Source organism: Pan troglodytes, chromosome 6 (assembly GCF_028858775.2).
Source record: "Pan troglodytes isolate AG18354 chromosome 6, NHGRI_mPanTro3-v2.0_pri, whole genome shotgun sequence".
Classification (NCBI taxonomy): Eukaryota; Metazoa; Chordata; class Mammalia; order Primates; family Hominidae; genus Pan; species Pan troglodytes.
Window position 1 is genome coordinate 129,522,501 of NC_072404.2, and position 13,226 is coordinate 129,535,726.

A 13,226-nucleotide genomic window follows, 5' to 3' on the forward strand; every position below is an offset into this window, starting at 1 on the left:
TATTGGTATGTTCTACTTTTGATTAAATATATTATTTAATGGAAATTAGTATTTCAAAATGTGTTCAAAGAGATTAAATACTATATGTTTATATTTATATATAAACTGAATAGTGAGTAAATTTGGATTTCCAAAAGAAAAGACTGCTGGATTTAGGACAGTTATCCTGAGGTCAAATCCTGTCTCTGCCATTCATACCCTCTGAGATTCTGGGGAAAATACTTCTGTGAATTTCTTCTGTAAATTGTGGGGGTTGAACCAGAGTCTCACTAAGTCTTCCCAGTTAGAAGATCCTTATCATTCATTGACAATCTACGTTATATCAGGTACCAATCTTGACCCAAAGATTATGTAGATAAGTTCTTTTCCCTAAAATAACTCATGTAAGTATTCCATTTTCTAAAATTGGCTGCTAATACAGTTATTAATAGAATTTAGAAAATGACTTAGTACTCCTGTTTCTGACTCTTAACACCTACTTGGATGACCCTATATATGTTGGGTATTGTAAACCAAAAATAAAATTATAAGATCCCCAACTGACTGATGGACCCACCTCTCATCCAGGAAGGACATTCCAAAGTAAACCTGAACATCTAGTTCAAGCCATGATGGGAAGGGGGATCAGACATGCCTCATTATATCCTCTTCCTTTGGAATTCAGGCGCAGCTGTTCAGCATTAACATTAAAACAGAGATCTTAAGACTGACAAAACAGACCCTGTAGCAATAAGACACCAAATTCCAACGTGACTCTAGTATAGCATCACATGACAGATAGCAGACCCTCAAAATAATTAAAGTGTTTTACCCCAAAATATATTTCTTTGACATATTTTGAAATGGCCCTGGAAAGCTGTCTCTTGTGAGGAAAAGCTACATTCTACAGGGAATCCCTTTTCAGGTCTTTTCCCTGATGCAGGAGAGAATTAGCAAGGAATCTGGCACCATTTTAGGTCTGATAATGTTAGCAGTGGAAAGTGTCTGTGTCATGTGGCACGAAAGTATTTTAGCAGCAAATCTGTATGGGTCTGCAACAACCTCAGTTCTTACCTCCTCAGAAGAAAGAATTTGATTGAGGGGCATAAGGCAGGAGACACCGAGGCAAGTTTTAAAGCAGGAGTGAAAGTTTATTAAAACGTTTTCGATCAGGAATGAAAAGCAGTATGCATAGAAGAGGGCCAAGTGGGTGACTTAAGAGATCAAATGTGCGGTTTGACCTTTTGACTTGGAGTTTTGTATGTCAGCATGTTTCTGGGGAGTTGCATCCCTTCTCCGCTGACTCTTCCCTTGGGGTGCACTGTCTGTATGCACAGTGGCTTGCTAACACTTGGGAGGGGAGCATGTGCAGTGTGTTTATTGAGGTCGTACACATGTTCACTTGAGGCGTTCTTCCCTTACCAGTCTGAGTATTACTAGAAGGTCATACACCAGTTAACCTGTGCCATTTTGCCTCTTAATGCACATGCTTCCTCCCACTCACCCAACTCCTGAGATCTTATCCGGAAGCTGCTGATCACCAGTTTTAGTTTTTTTCTATCAGGAGACTGCCTTTTCCTGGTGCTGGCTGCGACCAATTATTATTTTACAGAGACAATTAACAATAACTTGAAATGTTATTGGTTGCCTGACATTTTTGGTGTGTGTGTGCATGTGGGAGAAGAGCTCTCTCCTGCTCTGCTCATGTCTGACTAGCTACCCACTGTAACAGTAGGAGCTCTGAAGCCAGCTACCTGGAGGCTTCATCTGCATGATAAAAGATTGGGTTTCACAGCCCCTTATCTTAACCCAGATATTCCTTTCTATTGATTCCAGTTCTTCAGATAATAACTCTTTCAACCAATTGCCAATGAGAAAATCTTTGAATCCAGCTATGACCGGGAGACCCATTCCCACTTTGAGTTGTTCCACCTTTCAAGACCAGACCATTGTATATCTTACATGTATTGATTGATGTCTTATGTCTCCCTCAAATGTATAAAACCAAGCTAAGGTCAACAACATGTCCTCAAGATCTCCTGGTGTTGTGTCACAGGTCATGGTACTCATATTTGGCTGAGAAAACAATCTCTTCAAATATTTTTCAAACTCGACTTTTAGTTGACAGTATGCTAGTTTTAATCTTACTTTTCATATTGTATGTAGTGGGCCTTAGGAAAGACATTTATCTTATCATTTAAAAGAAATTGTCATGTAACATGATTTTCATGAAAAACAATCTTAAATTTTAATGTTGACTTAGAACTTTAAATAAATTATTTAAAACCACGTGTTTTATTTGACTATCTCAGTATAGATTGTCTAGTAAGTTTTTTATAAAAGCCAATGACTTGGTTGGCATGAGACATATTTTTGACAGATTTATTTATTTGGAAATAATGGCAGTGATAATTATTTCTTGCAGTTGATGAAGACAAAAGATTAAGAAGAACTTAACATAACTGTCTTTGAGTTATACTATAGCTCTGCCTCTATCTTCCATACCATTCCTTGTCAAATGACTCAGTAATTTCTTCATAATAAAGCTACATTGTTAAGAAAAACACAGATGAATAATACATTCTCTATTTTCAAATAATTTTAAATTAAATGTTAGAAATCAGGTAGGTGGACAAATGTATTACATAGTAGATTGCATGGACAGTTTTTAGAGGGGAGCTGTAGAGAAAATGCTATTTGAATAGCTTATTCCTGGCTAAGAGAATAGGGGAGTATTTCATGGAGTTAATGGTAATTAAATTGAGGTTTGAAAGGTATGGTAACATTTGGACAAATAGAATTTGAGAAAATAGAGACATGCTAAGTGGAGTAAATTGAGACTCTAAAAAAATCAAAGCAAATATCTAATAGCTCAGTTTGATTCTAGAATGTAGAGATAAGTGAAACAAAGTAAAGGAGAGGCAAATTCAATCCTAAGAATGAAAGGCCTTAGGTTTTAGGCTAATAAGTTTTGTTTTATTTGGTAGGTATTGAGGAGCCCCTCCCTATCCTAGTTGATGCACTTGTAAGAAGAGGCACCAGGGAAATAGTTGGATGACTTGAAGTCACATATATTAAATTTAGGCATTAATGTGTTCCCCCACTTCCCCCTATGCCAGTCTAATATATTATAAAAACATATTATATATTTGCAAAAGGTATGTCTGGCATATTCGGTAAAGATAATGATGAGAGGGATGTTTGAAGACATTTGGTAGATGTGAGAAATATGAATTTGAAATTGTTATTGGAGTAAAGAGGGAAAAACTGTCATTATAGTAGTAGGTGGAAGAGAGACTGCTTTTAAGATGCTTTCTAGAGACACTTAGTATTCTTTGGTATATATTTAAGAAACAACAATATTTAAGAAAACAAACAAAAAGACTTGAGATAGAACTGAAAATATATCAGCCATTATTTGAGTAAGAGTCAGAATCAGAATATTCAAGTGAAGATACTTAAGAGTCAGTGGAAGGCAGCTGAGCAAAAGAGGATGAAAAATTGCATTTACTAGATGTTTTAAAGTGCTAAAAGTCAATGGCAAATATTTTGTCAAAATATAAGTGTGTTGTATAGCAAAATATATTTACTGATTGTTCAAAACTCAAACCAGACTTTTATTTGGAAAATATGTTGTACTTGGTTGTCAGGTCGCAGGCTAGCCCATCCATTTAACCCTCGTGTTAAAAAAGAAGGGAGTGGTCCATGTCCTTTACAGAGCTTGCAAGTATTATTTGTTGGTATTTATTTTTTTAATATGAAATTAGTTGTTAAATCTTAAAAATTGGACTCTGTCTCACTCTCTCTCTCATGCACACACATAACGATTTACCAGTCTGTCTGGGAAATTCTGATTTGGCAAGACTAAACCTACATTCCTACAAAGCAGTAATGGCAGTAATTTTATGGGGCTTAAAAAAGCACCTCTTTAGAGACTTTGCCATAGTACCATGAAACTTTCCTTTGTCCTGCGCCTTGCCTAATTAATATTTTTGTCTTTAGGTATTTTATTTTGTGACCCTTATGTTGTATGTGATATTTATCATATTATTCTTTCTGGTGATTGTTGCCTTGAAACCTAACGACTACATGCAAAAATTTTTGTAGTCAAAATAAGTTGGGATTACAAATGAGAGACCAGTAACTGATCACTTATTCTAGTGGGTTTAGATTCACTCCGTTTTATGTTGCCTTGGAGTTTTCCGCAGATGTTCACTCCTTCCATAACTGTTGGTTGTTTCCTTGGTCTGGGAGCAATCCTATCAGATTTACATTCAGAAAAACAAATAACAAAAAAACTTGGGTTGGGTGTGTAGTATGGATTCAAGAGAGTTAAGAATGAAGGATAAGGGACTAGAAAGGAGATTGTATAACCAGTAGGTACTTTGAATGTGAAGGTTAGGGGAGGGTTGTGGACTGGATGTATATGTTCGAGAATCATTTGCAACAAGTAGTTGTTGATTCAAGAAATAGAATACAAATTGGGACTAGAATGGTATCTTGAGGAAACTGACATGGTAGAGGCACATGTAAGAATAGTAACCCACAAGACTGAAAAACAGGGTTGAGAGTTAGGAGAGGAATTAAGAAAGAGTGGTATCATGCAAACCAAAGGAAGAGTTTTGAGAAGGAAAGAGTAAACAATGAGCTAAATGAAGCAGAGAAGTTAAGCAAACTAAGAATTAAGAAGTCACATTGGATTTTTCAGCTAGGTTATTCCTGTCCTGATAATAAAATGTTTAGTTTCAAGGATGTAAAGGTTTACTAAACTCTGAGAATGTCTATATAAATTTATTAATGTTGAAAGAATGGAATCTTGTTCATTCTAATTCCAACAAATGATTTTTTTTTCATGTAACAGCATCATGGAAAGTAATGAAAAAGAAAAAAAAACAGTAATTTATTTATAAAAAGAAATAAATGATAAATGAATAATACACTAATGATACTTTGGATGGATGTGTAAAATTACCATCCAAACTGGGACACTTTTGAGAGGGAAAGGGATAGCTATTAATAATTGCAATAGGTATGAACCACATCTATCCCAGCTAATCCAGGACTAACGATCATTGGAATTATAGTTCACATTTATTCAGTGCTAGCTATTGTAGGAGCCAAAGGGGCAAGTTACCCTTGGCCTTCTGAAGGTTCACCAAAAAAATCAACTTGCAAAAGACAGATTAATTGGAAAAAGGCATATAAATTTATTTAACATGTATACATAGGAGCCCTTAGCATGAAGATCCAAAGATACAGGGGAAGTTCTCTATTTTTATGCAAAGGCTCAACAAACTATAGACAGCTGTATAGAAATATTGGAGGAAAAGGGCATGATTTAATGCTAATAGACCGAGTGGAGAACTCCAGCAAGGCCTGTCTGTCTAGATTCTCCCTGGCCTCCGAGCATGCATTCCTTCCTGGTACGGGGCAGGACTTTCCGGGGATCTGAAGACCTACAGTCAAATAGTATAGGTCAGATAATTTCCTTACAGCAAGTTATGACACAGAAAGGTGAGGGAAAAATTAGAGTAATATTTTTAGGTTTTGACTAGCTTTGAGGAAAGGGGGCTTTCATTTCTAGGACTTCCCTTGAGGAGGAGGGATTCTAGTTTCTATGGCTAGCCTTGGGGGAAAATGGGACTGAGAGACAGGAGTGCAGAAGATCAGAGACAAACGTTGCTTTCCGAGGCTACTTCTGAGGCCTTCATTTTGGGATATTGTTTTCTGAGCCCCAAAACTACCAGACAATAAGAAGAGTTCTTTATAGGTTTATGTCATGACTAGTTTTAGTTGACAACATTTGTAATTCTTTCTTTGTATATGGTGAATTCATTGACATATATACTCTACATAATTTTGGTGACTTAAATGTTTATTTAAAAAAAAGGTGCCCACTATATACCAAGCTCTGTCCTAAGCGATGGGAAATGAAGATGATTAATACATAGTTCTAGTTGTTAATGACTACCAGCATACTTGAGAGAATCTGCAAATGAAATTTTAATGTATTATAGTAAAGTGTCATGTTGATAGTGTGGTTTGTGAAGACCTCAACTAGTATTTTAGTACATTATATACTATAATTATTAGGGTTAAGGTTAAGAAAAAGTACAGCTAGTTGTACATATAAATGGGATTTTCTCTATCATAAAAAGTATATTTTCTCTGTGTGTGTGTGTGTGTGTGTGTGTGAGAGTAGTTCAGTTCTTTATCACAAAGGGATGCATTTCCATATTGATAATGTAATTTTAGCCACACTAAAGCTATATCCTGTGAAGAAGAGTCTGGCATACTCCTCTGACACATCTGGTAGATATGGATGGCATTAATTAGCATACGTATTGTTCTAAATGACATGTCAGTCCAGGACAACAAAAAGTATTTGTTATTGATGTCAATCATTTATCCTTTGTCAATTCAAAAAGCTTCCCTAAAGGAATGTGCATTGGTCTTCACTGACCCAAAATACTGCAAAACCACTTCTGTGTTCTGGAAACTAAAGCAGAACTACTTGTGCTTGAACTGCCATATGGATATATTCATCTAGAAAGTGCCTGTTGATAAGTTTCAGTACTAAGACTTTCAAATTTGGCCAAGATTAGTTGAATCTTTAGAAAAGAAAACAAAACACCTACTCTAATCCTAAAATCTAGTCTTCAGTGGATATAGCTTTAATCTTCGGTAATGAAATTTATGTTTTTATTTCACCTTGAAATAATTTTGAGATATTCTAGGTAAATAATTGCGAATATCATTTACATTGGTTAAAAACAGAAGAAAATTGCACAAGTATCAATTTGTGATCAGATAGATGATGGTTTAAAGAGGTGCCCTTTTGCCCACATATATTTTACTTTTTGTATTTTAGCTATTCTGATATAGATGTTTTTTGGCTTTGTTTTAACTATTTTCTCACAATAGTTTTTTTTTTTAAATAAATACCACCAGTATATTGTGTTAAGTTTATGAGCAAAAACTAACTTTAAAGTGCTATCATGCGCATTTCCCCTAAACACGTGTGTGTGTGTGTGTGTGTGCGTGTATGTGTGTGTGTGTGTGTGTATATATATATATATATATATATATATGTATGTATATATAATTTTGCTTTAAATGTTCTCCCTGAATTCCAGTTTATTATTTAGTGGAAGGGAGTATGAGTGATTTTAAGATAAGGCAAGGGGATGTGATCCAGGTAATGGCACATGTTGAAGACATTTATCTTTTTTTTTTTGAGACAGGGTCTCACTCTGTTGCCCAGGCTGGAGTGCAGTAGCATGATCTCAATCTTGGCTCACTACAGCCTTTGCCTCCTGGGTTCATGCAATTCTTGTGCCTCAGCCTCCTCAGTAGCTGACATTACAGGCGCATTGCACCATGCCTGGCTAATTTTTGTATTTTTAGTAGAGACGGGGTTTCACCATGTTGGCCAGGATGGTCTTGAACCCCTGAGCTCAAGTGATCTGCCTGCTTTGGCCTCCCAAAGTGCTGGGATTACAGGCGTGAGTCACCATGCCAGGCTGAAGATATTTATCTTAATTCTTAATTTTAATGATGCAGAAAATACCCATTATTGGAAACTTAGGTTTTGATAACATTTGAATATAGAATGAGTTCTCTTAAACTTATGAATGTTCATCTCACCAAAGGTCAGATATTCATCTATCACATTTCTGTGTTCTTGTAAAGAAAGGTGGGATGTGTTGCATTTTTACATCTTACAAATTTGTTTGAGAATTAAGATGAAACCAGATTTAGAACATACCCATGTTAAATACGCTAAGATGTCCAATATACCTTGCTTCAGTAGCAGTTTCCCAACCTTTGTACCATTAAAAAAAATCTCATTCCAGATTTCTTGCTGTCTTACAGGCCCTGTACTGTTTCTGGTCTGTTTCATGTTCTTAAAATCATCTTTTTTTATTATTCCATTAAAATTTTTAAAAACATTTTTTCCTTTACACTTTTCTAATCATCCTGTAATTCTTCAGCCCTAAGACATTAAAAAAAATGAGTAGAAATATCTCATACCTAATCGTCTTTGCCAGTCCATTCAAACTCATGGATTTGCAAAATTATGTTAAAGTCTTTTAAAAAATACATTTGAGTAGGCTTTGTAGTCATTTAGATTTTGAATATTAATTTTCTCTTGCTATGCTGCTTAGCCATAAAAAGGAAAAAGAAGATAGATGTGGGTTTCTTTTAGTGGTGTTAATTTAAATACTAGATTTATTTTTTATAATGTTTAACAAGGCAATTCTTATATTTCTGTTCACCTCATATCCAACAGAAAATAATAGGAAGCTTCAACCCCCCAGTACAGTAAGAAAAAAAAAACTGATGCATTTTGTAATAATTGATTAAAAGTATAATTTCCCTCTAGATCAAACAAATAATAGAAGTCTGTTGAAGCTTTGTCCTGACCTATCCTGGAAGTAGAAGAATACTCTGGAGAAAGGAGCATTGTAAGCACAAAGAATAAGATTCCTCAATCCTGAGAGAGAGAATTAAAGTCTAACTCTCCAAATGTAAGTCATCGGTACTGTACATATTTTTCATCTCTCAGTTTTTATTGCTATTCAGGTTTTAGTAGAAATAATGTGCTGACAATATTGTTTGGATTTTTTCCTCTACAAAATATGCAGGTGTTTTGGTTGTAACTTCTAAGTTTTGATTTGTGACAATACTTACTAACATAATATAAAATGATACCTTACAATAATAATATTTAATGTAAAATAGATTAATATTAATTGTATTTTCTGATAGAGAGCCATTAAGAATTTTGAGTATTCTGATGAAAAGAAGGAAATTTCCTTTGATATAGTATCTGCAGTTTTGCCATTATAATCTCTTTTTGCTCTAAACTTTGTTTTTTTCTTTTATATTTCTTCATATCTGAGAATAAGACTATCTTAATATGTCTGCTTGAATCTACCACCTGGTAAAAGGTACATTAATTTCTTTATTCACTCCGTGTGGTGAAACTGAATTGAACTGAATTTTTATCCATAATCTGCTACACAAATATATCAATGTTGTCGGCTCAGTGTACTGGAAAGACTGATTCCCTATCTGTTAGGAAAAACTTAAAAGATATGTATTAATGATTATATAGAAACATAGAATTTTGTTGCTGTTCAGAAGTTGATAGAAGGAGGATTGAAGCTAATACTTGTCTTAGGACAGTTACTTAGGAAGAAATCTCTTGTTCTTTGTGACGACTTTTATCTGGAATGTTACCTAGGGCATCATCCTTATGATAATGTGATATAATGGTATGTGATATACTGGTTTAACTGCCAGAAATTTGACTTTTACTTAATAATTGATCATTTTATTATTCCTCAGTAAAAGATTTCAATGATACATATTGTTTGGTCTTTAAAAGTTCAAATTCTACAGTAGAAAATGAAAACTTAATAAAGTTGACTACGGCTAAGTCATACATTGCATACAGTTATCTCCAAAATTGACAAGGTTTTCAATGCAATATTCTTATTGACATAGCATTTGATGGAATGGTCCAAGTGGCCCACAGTGAAAAATCTACATAATTTCCAGGTTCATGTTTAATCTTGTTACGTGGTGCATTCTGATAGAGCCACCTAAACACTGGTCATTCCTGAAAATCTATAATTATAAATTAGCACAAACTGAATTTAGCAGTAACTATGCATAGAAAAGGAAGACTTTTTCATTTTGGACTTAGATGTTCAGTTCAAAACTTTTTTTTTGTTTGTTTTTTTCGTTTTGGACTTAGATGTTCAGTTCAAAACTTTTCTTTTCTTTTTTTTTTTTTTTTGAGATGGAGTCTCACTCTGTCACCAGGCTGGAGTATAGTGGTGCGATCTCGGCTCACTGCAACCTCCCGCTCCTGGATTCAAGTGATTCTCCTGCCTCAGAATCCCTGAGTAGCTGGGACTACAGGTGCATGCCACCACACCCAGCTAACTTTTGTATTTTTAGTAGAGACGGGGTTTCACCATGTTGGCCAGGATGGTCTCAATCTCTTGACCTTGTGATCCGCCCGCCTCGGCCTCCCAAACTGCTGGGATCACAGGCATAAGCCACCATGCCTGGCCCAAAACATTTTTTAAATCATTGAACTAGATAGAAAAACCTTGAAGAAATACTACAAACCTTACCATTCTTTTCACTAACGTGAAACAACTTTTCTTCTTATTGAAAAATGTGATAAAACTTTAAAAGCCTATTTAAATTTGGTGGGTCAGTAGTGTGCTCTCATTTATGGTTTGAGGTTGATGAAGAATTGGAAAATAATGCCGTTCACAGAAGAATCTTGGTGACCCTCTGCTCTACAGAAATAAGAATGAACAAATTACAGCACAGATTATAGTGGTTGAACTGCAGAAATAAAAAGTTGAGTGGAAAACCTCTACCCCCCAAAATTATACAGTATATATATATATATATATATATATATATATATATATATATATATATATATATAAAGTTCCAAACTAGACTTTAGTGTTTGGAAATGCAAGAAGTGATGATAACAAAATTGGAATAATGGTTAAATTGTAGGTAGGTAATAAATTGAGGTGGAGGTTCCAGAATTTTCTGGTATGTTGGAAACATTCTGTTTGTTCACCTGTCTGATAGTTACATGGAGGTTTGTTTCATGAAAAATCTATTGATGAGAAACTGGATGCTTTTCTGCTAAGGTCAGGGACAAGGCAACGAGGTTCCTTCTCACCTCTCCTATTCCACATTATACTGGAAGTCCTAGCTAAGGCAAGAAAACAAAAAAAGGAAACAAAAGACGTTGTGATTGGGAAGGAAGAAATAAAACTGTTCACTTGCAAATGCCATGATTGTCTGTATAGAAAATCCCATATAATCAATAACAACATAAACTCCTGAAACTAATGAGTGATTAGTGTTAACACAAGGTTAATATACAAAAGTCAATTGCTTTCTCAGATGCCAGCAGTGAACAATTGGGGTTTTAAATTAATAATACAATACTGTTTATATTAACACCAAAAAGATAAATACTTAGGTATAAATCTAATAAAATATGTATAAGATCAATATTAGGAAGACAATAAAACTCTGATGAAAGAAAATCAAAGATCTGAATAAATGGAGAGATAGTCCCTTTTCATGGATAGATGGGTTCAATATTTAGATGTCACTTCTTCCTAAGTTGATATGTATATTCAACACAATCCCAGTCAAAATCCCAGCAAGTTATTTTGTGGGTATTGACAAACTAATTCATGAGTTTATTTGGAAAGGAAGAGGCCCACATTAGCCAACATAATATTGAGGAAGAAAAAGAAAATCGGAGGACTGACAGTCTCCAACTTTAAGACTTAGTATAAAGCTAAGTAATCAAGATAATATGGTATTGTTGAAAGAACATAGATCATTGAAACAGAGTAGAAAACTCAGAAATGGACCCACACAAATATAGTCAATTCATCTTTAACAAAGGAGCAAAGACAATTCAAGGAAGAAAGGACAGTCTTTTCAACAAATAGTGCTTAAACAACTGGACATTTGTGTGTTAAAAAAGTTAATCTAGATGACCTTATATCTTTCATAAAAGTGAACTCAAAATGGATCACAAAGCTAAATATAAAACAAAAAACTATAAAACTTCTAGAAGATAACATAGAAGAAAATCTAAGTACCCTTGGGTTTGCTGATGACTTTTTAGATACAACATCAAAAATATGATCCATGAAAAAAATTAATAAGTTGGATTTCATTAAAATTAAAAATTTCTATTTTGAGGAAAGCTACTGTTAAGAGAATGAAAAGATAAGCCACAAACTGGGAGAAAATATTTGTAAAATAGGTATCTGATAAAAGATTTGTATCTAAAATATACTACAAAGAACTCTTAAAAATAATAACAAAACATATGGCCAGGTGTGGTGGCTCCTGCCTGTAATCCCAACACTTTGGGAGTTCCGACATGGGCAGATCACGAGGTCAGAAGATCAAGACCATCCTGGCTAACATTGTGAATCCTTGTCGCTACTGAAAATACAAAAAAATTAGCCAGGCATGGTGGCATGTGCCTGTAGTCCCAGCTCCTCGGGAGGCTGAGGCAGGAGAATTGCTTGAACCTGGGAGGCAGAGGTTGCAATGAACCAAGATTGTGCCACTGCACTCCCGCCTGGGTGACAGAGTGAGACTTTGTCTCAAAAATAAATAAATAAATAAAATAAGAAAACATGTAACTCAATTAAAAAATGGACAAGAGCTCTAAACGTATACCTAACTAAAGAAGATTTACATATGGTAAGTAAGCATATGAAAAGATCCTCAATATTGTATGTCATTAGATAATTGCAAATTAAAACATTGAGGTACCACTACACTTATTAGAATGGCAAAAATCCAAAACACTGATAACACCAAATGATGGTGAGGATGTGTAGCAATGGGAATTCTCACTCATTGCTGGTGGAATGCAAAGTCATATAGCCACTTTGAAAGACAGTTTGGTAGTTTCTTACAAAGCTAAACATAGTCTTACTATGTGATCCAGCAGTGACACTCCAAAGTATGAAATGAGTTGAACTCCAAATTAGCTGAAAACGTAAGTCCACATAAAAACTTGCACTAGAACATTTATAACAAGCAACTTTAACTAGGGTAACTTGGTTAAACATCCCAGATGTCTTTCAGTAGGTTAATGGATAAACAAACTGTGATACATCCAGACAAGGGAATATTATCAATAATAAAAAGAAATGAGCTACCAAACCACAAAGAGACATGGAAGAACCTTAAATATGTACTGCTAAGTGATTGAAACTATATGAAGTGGCTGCATACTGTATGATTCCAACCACAGGCATATGCTATTTTGTGGTGGTTCACTTTGTTGTGCTTTGCAGATACTATGTTTTTTTACAAATTGAAGGTTTGTGGCAACCCTGAGTTGAGCAAGTCTGTTGGTGCCACTGATATGGTTTGGCTGTGTGTCACCATCCAAATCTCATTTCATAGCTCCCGTAATTTTCATGTGTTATGGGAGGGACCCAGTGAGAGATAATTGAATCATGGGGGCAGGTCTTTCCCGTGCTGTTCTCGTGATGGTGAATACGTCTCAGAAGATCTGATGGTTTTAAAAATGAGAGTTGGGGCTGGGCATGGTGGCTCAGGCCTGTAATCCTAGCACTTTGGGAGGCTGAGGCAGGCAGATCAGGAGGTCAAGAGATCGAGACCATCCTTGCTAACATGGTGAAACCCTGTCT

The 13,226-nt window shown here is 35.1% G+C and overlaps 1 protein-coding gene across 13 annotated transcripts in view; it reads left to right on the forward strand.

The window, feature by feature from the left end:
• The window catches only part of FOXP2 (forkhead box P2), a 604,165-nt gene that overhangs the window by 67,767 nt on the left and 523,172 nt on the right, over window positions 1–13,226 (forward strand). For 12 of the 13 annotated variants that reach the window (XM_063813769.1, XM_063813772.1, XM_054687043.2 and 9 more), the window contains exon 2: window positions 8,366–8,510. The exons of the other annotated variant lie outside the window; for it this stretch is intronic. The gene's annotated coding sequence lies outside the window, so the exon portion shown is untranslated. The remainder of the gene's footprint in view (window positions 1–8,365; window positions 8,511–13,226) is intronic. 13 annotated transcript variants of the gene reach the window in all.